At 36.9% G+C, this 19,417-nt stretch overlaps 1 pseudogene; it reads right to left on the reverse strand.

Annotated features, from left to right (window-relative positions):
* Positions 1-6,074: 6,074 nt before the first annotated feature.
* The window catches only part of LOC116122809, a 65,951-nt pseudogene continuing 52,608 nt past the window's right edge, over positions 6,075-19,417 (reverse strand).

Below are 19,417 nucleotides of genomic sequence, written 5' to 3' on the forward strand. Positions count from 1 at the left end.
GATGGCCACCCCACAAACTCTGAGGGATCAGTCCTGGTACATGGACTCAGGAGCCTCCAATCACATGGTTGCTGAATCATCCAATATGTTGAACAGAACCAATTATTTAGGAGGGTCCAAGGTTCAAGTTGGCAATGGAGAATATCTGCAGATCACTCATACAGGTACATTGTTACTCCCCTCACTTAACTCAAACAGACTTGTGCATCTTCGAAACATTTTATGTGTTCCAAAAATTGCCAAGAACTTATTAAGTATATCACAAATAACAAGAGATAATAATGTGATAGTAGAGTTCTATTATGATCATTGTGTGATAAAGGATAGAAGCAGCAACTTGATACTTCTTCAAGGTACAGTCAAGGATGGCTTGTACCAGTTGGATGTTCCTTCTCCTGTTGCTGGTGTTCTTACTGTTAGTTCCAGTTCTGGTGGTATACCTGGCCCTCCAATGCTTTCCAGTGATAAACCAGAAACTTCTTTACCTTCAGTTGTCAATAAGTTTGTCGTTACTTCCTTTGTATCAAATAAAGTTTTTGCTTGCAATGTGTCTGATGATGTATCTGCTTCTCCAATACTGTGGCATGCTCGACTTGGGCACCCTAGTGCTAAGTCTTTACAAGTTGTATTAAATAAAACGCATGTAAAACATTCTTCTGATTACAATGCAAGTTCTGTTTTGTGAAGCTTGTTTGTTTGGGAAGTTAAAGCAATGCAGTTTTCCTATTTCTTTATCACGAGCAAAGGCCCTGTTGGAGTTAGTACATTCTGATTTGTGGGGGCCTGCTCCAGTATTATCCAGAGAAGGGTATCGTTATTACATCATCTTTTTGGATGATTTCAGTAGATTTACTTGGATTTATCCCCTTAAAGTCAAGTCTGAAGCATTTGAGGTGTTTATTCAGTTTCACACATTTGTAGAGAAAAAGTTTAGTACTAGGATTAAAAGCCTACAAACTGATTGGGGTGGGGAATTTTGGTCATTTTATAAATATCTCAGTCAACATGGTATAATGTTCAGTCACCCTTGCCCTTATTTACACTAGCAGAATGGAAGAATAGAAAGAAGGCACAAGTCTATCATTGAGTTTGGACTCTCTCTACTTTCTCATGCTCATATGCCACTCAATTTTTGGTGGCTGGCCTTCTCTACAGCAGTATATCTACTTAATAGACTGCCTTCCAATGTGCTTGAGTTTGTATCTCCTCTCACTATTTTAATACAGCAAGAACCTAATTACCATGATCTTAGAGTCTTCGGGTGCAGTTGTTTTCCATATCTCAGACCCTACAACAAACACAAACTCTCATTTCATACTAAAAAATGCATATTTATAGGTTATAATTTGTCTCACAAAGGCTATAAATGTATGTCAAAGTCTGGGAGAATCTTTGTGGCGAAACAAGTGAAATTTAATGAAGAAGAGTTTCCCCTTAAATCTGGTTTTTCTAATGCTGAAAATTCTGGTTTTTCTGGTTTTGTTTCAAATTCAGAATCTTATTCAGTCCTTTTAAGATCAACATCTCGCTAGTTCATTCCTGGTCGGATAGAAGCTTCTTTTAGCAAGAATACTGACACAAATGCTACTACAGAATTACCTAGTGAATATCTGGTTGATACTAGCAGAGATGTGAATATAAGAACAGGGCCTTCCAGCAGATCTAACAAGCAAAATACAATTGCAGATTTACCTATTGCATTTTCAATACATGAGGCTGGTGTATCTATACAGCCTTTAGTCTTGACATCTTCAGATAACACTCTTCATGCTCATCAGGGGATTAATCTGGAAGTAGTACTGCCCATAACAACACCAAATACTATTGTTTCTACTGCTAATATACATCCTATGGTCACACGGCTTAAATCCAAAAATGTCCAGTCATCAGCTAAAGCCCTCCTCACTACTCACACGATTCTCAAAGAACCTCAGCAGGTTAAAGAGGAATTATTTATTCCTGAATGGAAGACTGCTATGGAGAAGGAATATCAAGCTCTTCTTGATAATCAAACATGGGAATTGTTTCCATATGAGGAAGGTATGCACATAGTGGGCTACAAGTGGATTTTTAAAACTAAGCTCAATGTTGATGGGACACTACAGAAGTATAAAGCTAGGCTGGTGGCTAAAGGGTTTCAACAAACCCCTAGGCTAGACTACTTTGATACGTATTCACCAGTGGTCAAGGCTGTTACAATTCGAATAATGTTTACTTTGGCAATCCATCACAGTTGGGATATTCATTAGTTGGATGTGAACAACGCATTTTTAAATGGGGATCTTACGGAACAAGTGTTCATGATGCCTCCTGAAGGTTTTTCTCCTCCCACTCATCCTTCACAAGTATGCAAACTTAGAAAGACATTATATGGTTTAAAGCAAGCCCCCAAGGCCTGGTTTGATAAATTGAAAACAGCCCTTCTGTCTTGGGGATTTAAAAACAGCACCTCTGATGTGAGTTTGTTCTTTTACAATGCTGGATCAGTTGTAGTGTATCTATTGGTGTATGTTGATGATATTTTAGTCACTGGAAATGCTCTTGCTCTTATAACTAAAGTAATTCAAGACTTGAATAATAAGTTTGCATTAAAGGTGATGGGTCCAATTCATTTTTTCCTTAGATTCGAAGTTGCAAGAAATGCTTTTGGTCTTTTACTTACTCAGTCAAAATATGCACAAGATCTACTGGAAAAGGAAAATATGGCAAGTAGTAATCCTTGTTCAACCCCCATGGCCATTGGAACTAAACTCAGCAAAGAGGAGGGAGAGTTGTTTGATCAACCTACATTTTATAGAAGCATTATTGGAGGATTACAATACCTAATGCTGTCTCGACCTGACTTAGCCTTCACGGTGAATAAGTTAAGTCAATTTCTTCAGCATCCAACTGTCACACATTGGGTAGCATGCAAAAGGGTGTTGCAGTACATTCAAGGGACTCTGAATCATGGCCTGCAATTCACAAAACACCCACATCTGGCGCTGGAAGCTTATGCCGAAGCTGACTGGGCAAGTGATGTTAATGACCGCAGGTTTACTAGTGGCTATGCCATCTTCCTTGGCAACAATCTTGTTCAATGGAGTTCCAAAAAGCAGAGAGTAGTATCACTCTCATCCACAGAAGTTGAGTATAGATTACTCAGTCAAGCTGCCACAGAAGTTGTTTGGATATAACATTTATTTCAAGAACTGAGTGTTAATATTAACCATACTCCTGTGATCTGGTGCGATAATATGAGTGCAAGGGCTCTCTCCTCAAATCCTGTTTTTCATGCACGTACTAAGCAATAGAAATTGATGTTCACTATGTGCGAGAACTGGTTGCAAGGAAGACTGTAGCAGTGCAGTTTGTTGCTTCAGAGTACCAAAAGGCAGATATTCTGACCAAGCCGTTATCTGGAGCAAGATTTAATTTGTTGAGGGAAAAGTTAAATGTAACTACAGACTTACCTATTGTATACACTGCCAAAGTTGATCAGAAAACTGATGAATGTAATGCTGAAGCTGAATGCAGAAGAAACATTGTAGAAAAAGTTGATCAGGAAACTGATGAATGTAATGCTGAAACTGAATGCAGAAGAAACATTGTAGAACTTGAATGAAGTAGAAACACTGCAGAAACTGAATGTAGTAGGAGCATAGGAGAATAAAATGGCTGAGAAAACAATGCTGAAGCTGAATGAAGTTGAAACACTGCAGAAACTGAATTTGGTAGGAGCATAGGAGAATAAAATGGCTGAGAAAACAATGCTGAAGCTGAATGAAGTTGAAACACAACAGAAATTGAATCTACTTGTTGTGGTGTTGTTAATGCAGTACTTTTATGCAGCTTTGATGTGGTGATGCAGAAATGGTCCAGCAGACTACTTGTTGTGGTGTTGTTAATGCAGAATTTTTTATGCAGTTTTTGGATTGATGCAGAATTTTTTGATGATGTAGAAGTAATGTAGCAAGTCAGCTATTATGGAGTTGTTAATGCAGAATTTTTTTATGCAGTTTTGGGTTGATGTAAATGTTGATGATGTAGAAGGAATGTAGCAGATTTTATGCGGTTTTGGTGGTGCAGAAAAATAATGCAGCAGATCAGAAATTTTATAAAGTTTTGGTGGTGCGGAAAAATAATGCAGCAGATCAGAAAATTTTGAGGAATATTAGATAAAGTGGAGAAGAGTTGTCTTGGATGGTTGAAGAGAAGTTATGTTTGAGAGGGAATATTAGATATAGTGTAGAAGAGGTGTTCTGGATGGTTGAAGAGAAGTTCTGTTTGAGAGGAAATATTAGATATAGTGTAGAAGAGGTGTTCTGTATACTTTGAATAGGGGTGAATTTGTAATAGTGTAAAGAAAGGGAGTTTACTTATAATAGTCCAAAGAATTCAAACGCAGCATTTTTAGAATGCCGTATGTTCAAAACGCTGCGTTTCTATGATGTGATTCACCAACCATATAATAGTTGGTTATCGTCTTCTTCAGTAAGTGAAAATATCACAGTTTTCGTGTGAAACAGATTTTTTCGTTCTTTCCTCAGTTTTTCCCTTCTGTGTTCAGTTACAAATTACTCAACCACACCTTTTACGGATATAAGGTGAAAACTGTAGTCTATATCGTGTCTCATTTCATACCAATAATGGAAATACAAATTGCATGTTCGTCCCAGAGGGAAAAAAATGCACGTAATCTCATTGGGGAAAATTTGTTATCAGTTCAAAATTTCTACAGGGTCACTCGCGGAGGCAAATCGATAAGAAAAACAATTAGAACCAAAACCCCACTCCTCGTTCAGATTTTCTTACTTAAACAAGTCATGGATATTAGAAACAAAATTTTGCCTGGTTGCTCGTCTTTTAGGGTTCAAAATTAACCAACTCCGGAAGTGTTTCTCATTATTTTATTTTCTATGCATTATGATGGTAAAACAACTCACCACAAGAATGAAAGTAGGCGAACTAAAGATCTAATTCTAGCCAATGAAAAATATCATTAAAAAAGATCTCCAAATACATACATATGAAAAAGCGTAATAAGATCAACACGTATCAATCTGGCGGCACTGGAACTACTAAAACAAACGATATATTAGTAAACAATGAGTCCTCACATTCAGCTTATGCCTCCAATGTGGGAACAACCGATCGACTATTGAAGAATGTGACAAATGCAACAACCTGCAAACAAGAACTTAAAGCCTCCAACGTGCTAAAATCCCCACTCCAGCTTGTCTGCAGACAACTAAACAGCTTGTTTACGCTAAAAACAGTCTTCACTTCAGCTTTTAACTAAAGGGTTATCGCTTCACGCTGTTGCTAACCATTTCACTTTTACTTTTAGAAGACCAACCCGGAAAATATCAGTTTTTGGAAAGCAACTTAAATTGAAAATTTTGTCAAGGAAAAAAAAAAAAAAAAAAATTAAATAAGGAAAAAAAGAATGAGGCAAACTTTTTTCTAATCAACAGTTTAGTTTCTGGAGAAACCAACATAAACTGAAACTTTTGTGGGGAAGCAAAATTAAAAGAAGAATGGAGCTTCAAATGTGTTTAACAAATTGTTGACTTCTCGACGAAAGTTCCAATATTTCTTGCAAAACAAGCAGATAGTTGAAATGTTTTCAGATTATCGGCATGGATGAGAGTTCTAATTTTAAAAGTTGTTGGAAAATCTGATCATGTCAACAGTCTCGAGAACGTTAATATGAAGTTGGATTTCTCTCTCTCTCTCTCTCTCTTTTCCTTCACTTAAATAGGAGTTTGGCTTCTCTGACAAGGGCTATAGGTTTGTCCATTCAGTATTAGATGTAATATATGTTCACAGGTTAGTTAACAATAAGTTTAGACTTAAAAGGCTAACGAAAAAAACGAAAAAAGTCATTGGAAGGTTCAACTAACAAGAAAAATTTTAGTTGAATTTAATTGCACATTGAAACTCGCACAACGGTCGTTTAAAGTAGCAAGTAGAACAATTCTGTTTCCACAAATGAAATAATATAGATTTATAACAGACTGATTCATGCATATATCGACATGAGAAGGTTTAAGAGTGGCTATGTATGCTTTACACATATATTTGAAATTAAATTAAGCTTTGCGAGAAGGGGCCGCAGTGGGGTTGCCACATGCTAGCGCGCTTTGTACGCCGATCACCTTAGGTTTAACATTACTACATTCGGATGAATAGGTCCTTCCTTTCCAATGTATTTAAGGTCGATATTTGCAAGCTCCACACCGTCGTTACACCACTACTGCAAGCAAGAGTTGCAGAAGTACCTTGAATGTTCTTGAAGCTAACGTTGTTGATCTTTACGCGCAATGGATGCTGAAGAAAATAGAATAAAGCATTATGGAACTGACACGGTCAATGTCATGAGACTTGATAAACACAAAAGAAAGAAACAAAGAAATTTGATTTTTTTTCTTTCTTTTTTATACCTTTGTATTGCAGTCATTGTGTGGGCAGTAGGCTTGATCAATGATGACATGTTCTATATTTGGTTCTTGAATCTTACAACTATAAAATTGGATTCGAGCACCAACTCGATTCCACCGTGACCACAGATTTGAGGTTATAGTTCTTATCCAAATATCTTGCCAAGATAAGATCTCCTATAACCAGGAGTGATGAATCATTTAGTGATCCGCCATAGCCATAGTGTACTTCTTGATGTAATCAATCACCACCGTTCTGGTAATCCCTAAGAGAGGCGACATTAGGTTGGTGTCAAATCACATCAATATTTACACACGACACTCTGTTGATCTCAAGTCAAATGAGCACATGCACCACCATTTGTAAGAAAAAATTATTCCACAAACATTGGGTTTACCATCTTGTGTGAAATCCTTTTGATGGGTCATTTCAGTGGACTTGCACAAGCAAGCGCCCATGCGTTGTACCAGGTTGGTGTCTACAACCTTGACATATGAGATCTATCACTACCTTTTGATAGGGTTGTTCAACGTGATGATAGTCTCTCTGTATAATTCGTGTCCTTGGTCAGATTTATACTATGACTATGGACGGTTTAAGAAGGGTCACCATTTGTGCTGATAGGGTTCTCACAATTAAGATTTATAACACTTAATTCCCTGGTCACTGGTTTCAACCTTTCCATGGACATATACTATTTTCTTTACATGCAATAAATAGATGAAATAGTATATATGATCATAAATAGGCGATGCCTTTTATTTATTAATATTGAGTTTACAAAAGCTAAAACGTTGGCTCTAGTGCACATACTTTAATAATCTCCCACTTGCACTATAGCCAATCATTCATACATTTGATCCCATATGATGCTATGTGCCTATCAAGCTTCTGCTACGACAGAGCTTTCATAAGTGGGTATGCGATGTTATCGTCAGTAGGTACTCTGTTGATTTGTACATCACCTCTCTTCACGATTTCTCTAATGAGATGGTATCACCAAAGTATATGTTTGAATCGTTGGTGGGATCGTGGTTCTTTGGCCTGAGCTATGGCACCTTGTTGTCGTAGTAAAGCACAACGTTCGGAACCACCTCTAGTTTAGTCACTCACTTCTTGATCCAAACAACCTCTTTGGTTGACAGACACAAAGTTTAATCCTTCACAAGTGCAAGAGTCGCAATTGTAGCATAGTGCACAAGTAAGGGTCGATCCCATAGAGACTGGAGACATTCTTGTGATCCTAGTAACTATGCCTTGTGAAAACAAAAAGAATTGAAATAAAGAAAGCATACAAACGACATTAAAGTAAATCTAAATCTAACTATCTACAAGAATCCTAGGGCTCTAACTCTTTCATAATTACTAGGCTACATGTTCATCATCAAATTATTGTTCTCTCTACTCCATTCTAGGGTTCGTACATCTTTGGGTTAAACCTAGTACTTTTCATCATCTAAACTAGCTAGTGGCGTATAGTCTAGTCCAAATAACGAAGGAACCAATTTGCATAGACACAAACCATCCATTCATAGAGCTAATTATCAAGATAGGCACGACGTCACTCGTTCAAAGGTATTACCGTGGGCGTTCGGATTTAACCTAATATTTTCACTGATCAAACTAGTTAGTGGCGTATAGTCTAGTCTGACTACAAAACCCATTAAGCACAAGACGATCTTAAAGAAAATAACCAACTTATACCTGGGCAAGGTTACAAATAAGTTATTCCATACACAATCTTGTCTCATACAATCAATTAACAGACATCAAGGTTGATCAGGCCCTAATATCAACTAAAGATCGAATTAAATGCAATGAATGAATCTATAACATAATAAAATGGATCAAACAAATAGAATAAAAATAAAACACAAGCCTTCAATTAGATTACATCAAATCCATAGAAAACAAACTACAACATAAAGGAAAAGAAATGATTACACTTGGAACCATAATCGTGAAGAACAAAGGAGGAGGAGAGGAAGAGAACCTCCTCTCCTCTCCAAGCTCCACCTTTCCAAGAAGCCCTAAGAGTAGTTCAATCTCTAAAAGGTGTATTCTCCTAAAAATGATATATACTGCCCTTTATATAGTTTTTATAATGGGTGGTAGTTTAGTAAATACTGGTAACTTAAATTAGGGTTGGAAATGTAGTACTTTTGCATTCTGGGCGACTTGCGCCGCAACGCGATTTAATTGTGCCGTGATGCGCTTCTAGGCAATTTCTTCTTTGGCAAAAACCGTATCACGCCACGGCGTAGTTTAATTGTGTCGCAGTGGAATTTGGATTTCGCCGACTTTGTGTTGTGGCTTAAGATTTCTTCACTAGGGTGCAATCTGGGTTACACTGTTTTTTTGCCATGATTCAGGAAATCGTGCTACGGCGTGAATTTAGAATTTCACTTTTTTTCTTCTTGCCTTGATTTATCTACACTCGAATGAGTTCAGGATGTCCGAACACCAGCACAAGCACAAATAATCCATTCTTTTGCACCTGAATACCTGAAAACACACACAACACCCGTGATTCCGAAAGATAATGAAAGATGAAAGAAATCACATCATAAATCATGTATTAAACCTTAAATTCCTTACAGTTTCACCTCCAAATCACTAAATAAATCCACATTTCCAATGACAGCCCCTGCTGCACATGTGAGTGCGCGGTAATGCCTTGCCATGACAAGACAAGGCTAGGCATGTTAGTGCTAGCCGTTCGGGACTTATGGGCCTGCACTATGTGCGTGGGCCTAGTAGGAGTGGCCCATTTTGGGCTACTAGGGTTTAATGGTTGTTGCCGTCGATGAGGATAAGCCCTACGATCTTTCGTGTGGGAATTAAGAGGGTTGAAAAGGAATTGTCCCGTTTTCGTGGGATAAGGGTATTTTCGAGAATGGAGAAAAGCATTTTGAACTTTTATGCTTAGCCCTCAATAGAAGAATAAGTTGCCTCTATTCTGGATAGTTTAGTCATTTTTCAAACTAGATAGGAACTAAGTTGTAATTTTCTTAAGTTTAGGGACCAATATGAAACTTTGCAAAATTAAAGAGGGTAAAGAAAATTTACCTGACAATTCAAATATGGTAAATTTGAATTTATGTATTGTATGATTGGTGTCTATTATGCATGGTGTTTGGTACTCGGCGATAGACCTTAGGTTTTATTATTTTGGGTTGTTTGTTTTATTTAGGGCTTGCGTGTCTTGCCTTACCTCCCATTCTTCAATGTAAAATTTCTTCTCATCTAAATCCCCTCAAATGTAACTTAAGGTTTCTTCAAATTTATTTGTAAAGTAGAAAAAGCTTTGAAGACGAGGTGAAGGCGTGACGAATCCTGAAGATGTTTCATTCTTTGTAATAAAATAATAAACCTAGGGTGACCTACAACTTTCTCTAAGCTCGAGGAAGTTGGTGTTAGAATGGCCATGTACCAACACGAGCTTATGTAGTGTCTTATTTGTAGAAGCATCCTAAGGTTGAATGCCAAACAATAGCATGCTAAATAAGATAATTAAAATGGTGAGATATTAAAGCATGAACCACTCATAAAAGATATTAAGTCAAAAATAAATTGAGCCTTCCATCCCATGAGATTAATCAAACCATCATTCGTCGTGGTCTCACTTGCCCCTACAGGGAGCCACTTTTACCTTTGGGAGGTTAATCGTCATTGGAGTTTTTCCTTAACTAGGCGCAGTTTGCTGGATTCGCCTCCACGAAGGGTTGATGAGTTCAACTAGAGGCATGGTAGAGTAGTGCATATTTAAAATGCATGAGTGGGCATATAGTGTCCAAACTCACCGATCCAAAAGTTACACTTGAGGCCAATGGTTGGTGCCATTGGATTATGTAATTGGTTTGTCTGTAGTACCTACATTTGAGTTTAATAAGTTAGTGCTATCAAATGGTGTAAGCTAGATCTTGTATCCTACTTACTCATCCTACTTTGGTCTACTTGCCCTTTTGAGAGGTCAAATTAGGAATGATGGGATTTCGGCTCACTAGGAAAATGGATGGACCTTCTGGAGTTTAATAGTGAGGGCTGTTAACTTGAATAAAAATAGTGGGAACATATTAATTGATAAAAGGCCCTATTAATTAATAAAAGATTATTAACTTTGTTTAATTTGTACTTGTAGATTTACATTATGACTACCAATAATCTGTCACTGTGATCGATCATAGGGAAAGTAGGTTTGGTGGTACAAACTTTACTGGCTGGTATAGAAATCTTCGGATTATACTCAAGTCAGAAAAGAAGTTGTACATCTTAGATGAACCTGTTAAGGAAGCGCCTAAACCTGAAGCTATTTAGGAAGCTATAGATGCTTATAGAAAGTATCTGGATGATGCTGATATTGTACAGTGTATTGTACTTGCATCATTGACACTTGATCTGCAAGAGCAACATGAGAATTTGGATGCTAGCTCTGTTATCACACATCTCAACAAGCTCTTTTAGAAGCGTGCTAGGCACGAACATTATGAGGTGTCAAGGCATTATATAGATGTTGAATGATTGAGGGAAACCCAGTAGGCCCGTATGTAGTCAAGTGATTGGCTACATACCTAAGCTTGAAATACTGGGATTTGGTATGGAGGCAGAACTATCAATAGATCTTGTTCTACAATCCTTATTTGATTCCTTCTCCCAATTCATAATGAACTTCAATATGAATTCTATGGAGAAGTATCTCTTAGAGCTCCTGAATATGTTGAAGACAATAGAGAAAGACATGACGAAGTCCAAGTCAGTGATGCTAGTTGATGCTACACCATGGAAAGGAAAGCGGAAGCAAGGCAAAGGAAATGCCAAGGGAAAATCCAAAGCTTAACCCCAAGATGTCCTTAAACATGCTGGAGGCATGAGCAAAGATGGAAAGGTTGTTTGCTTCCATTATGGCAAGCCTGGTCACTAGAAGAAACATTGTAAGGCCTTCCTAGCAAGCAAGCAAACAAGAAGAAGAAGCCTGAATCTTCTTCTAAAGATATGTACATGATTTTAATCAATGTATCTCTTGTTACATCTTGTGTTATCGACACAGGATGTGGTTCTCATATTTGCACTTCTGTGTAGGGACTGCGATGGAGTAGACTGCTCGGTTGAGGAGAGGTGGACCTACGAGTTGTGAATGCTGCATTAGTCATAAGAGATTATAATTTATGTTTGCCTTCGAGCCTTGAACTAGAACTTTTAAATTGTTTTTATGTTCCTTCAATTTTAAAGAATATTATTTTTATGTCCGATTTGGACAACATTGGATATCGGTTTATGATAACTAATGGATTGATGTCAATTAGTTTTAATGGTATTAAATATGGAATTGTAAGATTACACAATGGTTTGTATGTTCTAGAATTAAAGAATAATGAGATTTTCAATCTAGAGAATAAGAAAGCCAAGTTGATGGCTTTAATCAAACTTACCTATGGCATTGCAGGTTTGGTCATGTGAACCAGACTCGCTTAGTAAAACTCCATAAAGATGGACTTTTGGACCCATTTGACTTAAAGTCTTATGAGGTATGCAAGTCATGCCTAGTAGGCAAAATGACCAAGTCACCTTTTACTGGACACAGTGAAAGGTGACTTGTTAGGGATCATCCATAATGATGTATGTGGACCGCATCAGTACAAGCCAGAGGTGGATATTCTTACTTTATCAAGTTTACTAATGACCTTAGTAGATTTGGATATGTCTACTTAATGAGTCATAAGTCTAAATCCTTTGACAAATTCAAGGAATTCAAGAATGAAGTACATAATCAACAAGACTATCAAGGTTCTCCGATCTGATAGAGGAGGAGAATACTTGAGCTCGGAGTTTGATGCATACCTTAAAGAATGTGGGATTATATCTCAACTCACACCTCTTTACACACTTCAACATAATGGAGTGTCTGAGAGGAGGAATCGAACCTTGTTGGATATGGTTCAATCAATGATGAGTTTCATAGATTTACCTACATTATTCTAGGGCTATGCCCTAAAGTTTGTGACATATACATTGAATCGTGTATCATCGAAATCAGTGGATAAGACATCATATGAAATATGGAACGGGCGAAAACCTGTTTTGTCTCATCTAAGAGTTTGGGGTTGTGATGCTTATTTCAAGAAATTGACTTCGAACAAGCTTGTCTCAAAGTTAGGGAAATATATCTTTGTGGGGTATCCTAAATAGACAAGGGGATACTATTTCTACAATCCAGTTGAGTAGAAAGTTTTCATTGCTCGAACTAGATTCATCTTGGAGAAGTAATTTCTTCAAAGAGAAGATGGTGTAAGAAAGGTAGCACTAGTTAAAGTTTTAGAGCCACAAGATGCATCAAACGACGAACAAGATGATGTGTATAATGCCCACATCGAGGTACGTAGCTTAACTTATGCCCTTATACCCTTAGTTGAATTTTTTTAAAGTTATTTTGAGAAAAAATGTGAAGAAAATCCCTTAAACTTTCATTATGGGTAAAATGGTCTTTTCACTCATAATTAGTTGAAAATGTGGGGAGTGAAAAGAGATAGAATTTCATGGAGAATGTAATAAAATGAGGGCATAATGGTAATTGACTAAGGGACATAGATGAAATTTTATAGAAAGTGCAAGGGCAAAATGGGAAACTATAAATAATATTATGTTATATCAAGAATTGAAGAGTGAAACCTTAGCAACTTCTTCTCCTCTTTCATGCCACTTACCACCCAAATTCTCTCAATTTCTTTAATTCTTTTTCAAGGGAAATTCATAGGTCTTGGGTACTTTTTAGTGGATTTTCAATCCTAGGCATCCTTAGGTAAGATCCTTGCACTAAGAAGTGAGTTTTAATTTTTAAAGTGTTGAATTTTGATGATTTGTGTTCAGAGGATTTAAGAGAAAGAGGGTTGGATCAAAGAAGATTTTTAAAGTGTTGGATTTCTACATATAAGGTAAGTAAATCCTACCCTAAGTATGATTTAAGTAATATTGTGTAGAGAATTTCCTTTATGCATATATGTGTTTTATATGAAGAATTGTTGATGGATTTGGTGTTGAATGATGATTAAAACTTGTCCATTAGAAGCAGTGTTTGTTATTTGATATTTGATGTGAGTTTGGATGAAATTTGGAAGAATTGGAGTAGAAATTTTGGAGTGTATATTTTGGACAGGTTTGACGTTAAAGATAGAAGATTTTACACCAAATTTTTGGTGGCTTAGAAAAGAGGTAGAAGTGTAGCCAAATTAGAGTTGATTTGTGCACATGAATTGTTTGATGAAATGTCAAAGAGAAGTGCATATATGATTATGGGTTACTATGGATTGAGTTTGTAGATGATAGAGAATGACATGTTTGCATTCCTTATTGCATTATTGCATCTAAACATGTGAATTTAGAAAGAATTATAAGCATGAAACCATCTACATGCATACATACTCCTATGAGCATGAAAAAACACTAAAGAATGTTAAAGAGTAATAGAAAGAAAGGAGAATATTAAAGAAGTTCAAATCTGAATTTTTATTTAAAGAAGTGTAAAAAGATAAAAAGAAGAAAAGGTTGTTGCGATGGGGAGCCCGTAAGTGACATAGCCCCACATGCATGCCGCCTTTAGTAAGCGTTCTCAGAATTTATAAAGAAGAATTGTACAGTCCGTTAGAAGTGCCTGTGGATGAGGACTGTACCAGAATTAGAGAATACACTTACACGGCCAGGGTTCCAAATCCACGCCTCAATCGAGTCTGATCAGCAAGAAAGAAGGAAATAATAGAAAGAAAAGAAAGAATAGAAAGAAAGAAAGAATAGAATAGGAAAGAAAGAATAGAAAGAAAGAAAAGAAAGAATAGAAAGAAAGAAAGACTAGAAAAGAAAGAAAGAAAGAAATACATAAAAGAAACAGAAAGCAGAATAAGAAAAATAGAAAAGAAAATGCACATTTTATGAATTTGTGCATTTGCATTATGTATATGCATAATACCATGCCCATTATCTGAGTAGTGGGAATTATAATAGAGAAAGAACAGAGAGAAAGAATAGAGAAAGAACAGAGAGAGAAAAACAGAGTAAGAGTAGAGAAAGAATAGAGAAGATTGGGAAAGTGTGATGTAAGGAAAGAAATTCAGAATTTAAGAAACAGAGAGAGAAGGGTAGCATAGCGGGTTTACTTACTGAGCAATTAGTGCTCACCCTGTTGTTTTGAATGTTTTTGCAGGTAATAAGTGAGATGTGGTCGCTCGAAATGTCACGCAGTGGAAGGGTTTTGCTACACTGTCAAGTTACTATTTTGAGACTTTATTATATTATGTAAAGATTTGTATATAAAGCAAAATTAAACATGGGCCCATAATTTTATACTCGTATATATGTACAGTTTCTTATATTATTTAGTGAATTTTACTGTTATTTTACGAGTATACTAGCTAGAAAGAAAGTATTACAATTTGCCATCAGAGATGGTTGAGCATCATGAGAAGATCACTCCACAGGGAGTGGAACAAAGTGAACCTTTGACACAAGAGTCACATAGGTCTAGTAGAATACGTCGTGAGCCCGAGAGGTATGGTTTTCTCTTGAGTCAAAGTAGCGACGTATTGATCTATCAAGACAAGGAGTCTAGAACCTACAAAGATGCTTTGTTGAATCTGAATTCCACAAAATGGCTTGATGCCATGAAATCTGAAATGAATTCTATGTACTAGAATTAAGTATGGGATCTGGTAGATCCACCTGAAGGAGTCAAACCCATAGGGTGTAAATGGGTCTTCAAGAAGAAGTCTGACATAGATGGAAATGTTCAAACCTATAAAGCATGGCTGGTAGCAAAAGTTTCAAACAAAAGCATGTTAGAGTAGATGCCCTAGAGCCAATCAATTATTATAGAATTGACTCTTTGTAATAATGTTCATTGATCAATAAAAGGCATTTTATACTATATCATGTAAATCATCATTGTATGTATTGATATATGTCCTTAGAATGGTAGAACCGTGACGAGGGTATCAAGTATTTCAAATCTTGATAGTGAGAACCCTATGAGCACATATGGTTGCCATTCTAGAAACATCTGTAGCCCCAGTATTTTTTTGAAGTAAGGGCACAGATAATACGATAAGGCTATCATAGTGTTGAACGACCCTGTCGAAAGGTAGTGACTAATCTCACTTGTCAAGGTTGTTTGGTGACAACCTGGTGCAACACATGGGTGCTTGCTGTAGGGAAGTTCACTGGACTTACCCACCAGATGATTCCATATGGATGGTAACCCTAGTGTCTATGGAACAAATCCTCTAACGAATGGTGGTGCATGTGATCCTTAGACTTGAGATCACCGGAGCACCTTGTGCACTGATTGGTGTAGTTTGACACTAGCCTAACGCAGTTCTATTCAGAGCTGTCAATACGGTGGTGATTGGCTACATCAAGGAGTGTATCAAGACTATGGTGGATAGACAGAGGATTCATCACTCCCAGGTATGGGAGAAGTTATCTCACGGCGCAATTCAGTAAATGGCAATGACACTAAAACTGTGGCCACAATGGGATTAAGTTGTTGCTCTATCCAGTTTATAATACAGGTCATTGGTCCCGTAACTGAATACACAATATCGAGAGTAATCGAAGGTTGACACTATTTCTATGCCTCAGTCTCATTGAGATAACGGATGATGAAAGAATTGAATTGTATGGTAACCATATCATTGACAGGTAGCTGCTTCACTGAATCCGAATTTATCAGGTGGCCATGATGCCTTGCTAGGGGCCAATCTTGGTATGTGTGTAGTGAGACGAGTAATTGGTGTTAATCGTGATACTACACACTACCGGTATGTTAAGGAGCTTACGGGTCACACACATGGAAGATAATTTAAGAACCAGCTTAGAAGAAGGGCGTTTTCATCTTTTTAGGTGAAAAGGTATTTTGGTAATTTCACAGTGCAATTAAATTTGCTAAGGTCATAGCCTTTATTTAATTTGATATTAAAATTAAATAAGTTAAATTATGTTTAAATATGTGTTCACATATATTTAAATAAATTATCATTATTGTTAAATGTTAATATATATATTGTAAATATTAATTGAATTTAATTGAGATAATGATAAATTACAATTAAAAATACCTTAAAGGGGATGTTTGGATACAAGGGGTGTTTGGGTTGGAGCCCAAGCCCATTCCATGATGGAATAAGGTATAGTGTGCACTATATAAGTGCACACTTTGTGAAATATTTGGATTAACTCATTCATTTCATTGATTGAAAAGAAAGAAAACACTCCAGCCCCTAAAACACTCTCCAAGCCATATTGCATTTTGCTTGGAATCAAATATACTTGATTTTTCTTCTTGGTTCTTAAAGGCTAAAGAGGATCTAGCAAATCACTCTTTAGTTCCTTGAGGTTATCTTCGTGTGGACTACACCGATTCGATCCTACACTTGGGTCGGTAGTGAAATATGCTCAAAGACTAGTTGGAGGAGCCTCCAAACGTGCGTATGATTTCTTAAACTCTAAACTAAAATCTACAGATTCTTATTTAATATATATAAATTGTAAATTTGTACCTAGATCTTGGTTATAAGGAACGATCCATGATGTAAATGTTTTGTTTTTCCGCTACGTTACTGGATCGTTTACTAACAAAGCATGGGATTTACTATGATGAAACCTTTTCTCCAGTAGCAATGCTAATGTCCATTAGTATTACGCTAGCTATTGCTGCATACCATGACTATGAAATTTGGTAGATGGATGTCAAAACTACTTTCTTGAATGGAAACCTTGAAGAGGACGTCTATATGACGCAACTTAATGGTTTTGTTCTTGATGGATAAGCAGGGAAGGTATGCAAGTTGAAGAGATCCATCTATGGACTCAAGCAAGCATCTAGGAGCTGGAACATTTGTTTTGATGAGCCTTGTGTATACAAGAAAATCAGTGGGAGCGTAGTGGTATTCCTAGTGTTATATGTCGATGACATATTATACATTGGGAATGATATACCGAACTTGAAAATGGTAAAGACTTGGTTATCCAAGTGCTTCTCCATGAAGGACTTAGGAGAAGCAACCTACATCCTCGGTATAAAAATCTATTGTGATAGATCTCGTAGGTTGTTGGGCCTAAGTCAAAGTGCATATATTGACAAAGTACTAAAAAGATTCAGTATGGAAGATTCAAAGAAAGTTTATCTTCGAATGTCACATGGAGTGTATCGTTCTAAGGATTTGTATACTAAAACACAAGAGGAGAGATAAGATTAGAGGTATTCCTTATGCTTCGGTAGTAGGATCCATAATGTACGCCATGTTATGTACTAGGATTGATATCTCATATGCCTTGAGCATTTGTAGTATATATCAATCAGATCTAGGTGAAACACACTGGAAAGCAGTCAAGAACATCCTTAAGTACCTTAAGAGGACTAAAGGCATGTTCTTGGTCTATGGAGAAGAAGAAGATTTCAGTATAAGAGGATACAATGATGCTAGTTTTCAAACTGACAAAGATGACTATCGATCGTAGTCAGGTTACGTGTTCTATCTTAATGGGCTGCAGTTAGCTGGAAAAGTTTAAAACAAAGCACTGTAGCGGATTCTACAATGGAAGCCGAGTACATCGCATTGGGTGATGTGACCAAAAAGGCTGTTTGGATCAAGAAGTTCATGACTGAACTAGAGTAGGTTCAAGCATTGTTGATCCAGTTGTGCTTTACTAAGAAAATAATGGTGCTATAGCTTAGGCTAAAGAATCATGATCTTACCAAAGATCCAATCACTATTCCGGCAATACCATCTCATCAAAGAAATAGTGAAGAGAGGTGACATACAAATTGATAGAGTACCTACTAACAGTAACATCGCAAACCTATTTACAAAAGCTCTGTCGCAGCAGAGACATGATAGGCACATAGCATCATATGGGATCAAACGTATGAATGATTGACTATAGTGCAAGTGGGAGATTGTTAGAGTAGGTGCACTAGAGCCAACGATTTAGCTCTTGTAAACTCATTTCAAATTAATGAATAAAAGACATCGCTTATTTATGAGCATATACTGTAGCATCTATTTACTACGTGTAAAGAAAATAGTATATGTCCTTAGAAAGGTTGGAACCAGTGACAAGGGAATTCAGTTCTATAAATCTTAATTGTGAGATCCCTATGAGCACAAGGTGGCCCTTCTTAAACCACTTGTAGTCATAGTATAAATTTGATTAAGGACAGAGATTATATAGAGAGACTATCATCGCGTTGAATGACCCTATTGAAAGGTAGTGACATATCTCAAATGTCAATGTTGTGGGTAGTAACCTGGTGCAACGCATGGGTGCTTGCTTGTGCAAGTCCACTGGATCGATCCATCAGAGGATTCCACCCGAGATCGTAAACCTAGTGTTTGTGGAATACATCCTCTTACAGATGATGGTGCATTTGGTCCTTCAACTTGAGATCACCAGAGCGTCGTGCATAAATATCGATGTGATTTGACACTAGCCTAACGTCGTCTCTTTTAGGGATTACCAGAACAGTTTTGATTGGTTACATCGAGAAGTACAACACTATGGCTATGGTGGATCAAGAAAGAATTCATCACTCCTAGTTATAGGAGATCTTATCTTGGCATGATATTTGGTTAAAGAACTACGACCTCAAATCTGTGGCCATGGTGAAATCGAGTTGGTGCTTGAATCCAATAGTCCTTAGATTCAAGAACCAAATATAGAACATATCAAGGTAACTTTTGAGGTAGACACTATTCATGTACCTCAAACCTTGATGAGATAAAAGATGATGAAACGAATCGAATTGCACAGTAACCATACCGAAGACAAGGTAAGCCTAAATCGCTGATTCTTTACTTACCAGGGAATCATGATGCCTTGCTAGAGGTTAATCTTGATTGGTGTACGAAAACACTAATTGCTTGATGCTTAATTAGTTAGCGAGACACTGTCGGTAAAGTGAAGAGTCTTTGGGCCACACACATAGAAGGTAGTTAAGTGAGAAACAAAA

This window comes from Pistacia vera, unplaced genomic scaffold, assembly GCF_008641045.1.
Source record: "Pistacia vera cultivar Batoury unplaced genomic scaffold, PisVer_v2 Contig138, whole genome shotgun sequence".
Taxonomy (NCBI): domain Eukaryota; kingdom Viridiplantae; phylum Streptophyta; class Magnoliopsida; order Sapindales; family Anacardiaceae; genus Pistacia; species Pistacia vera.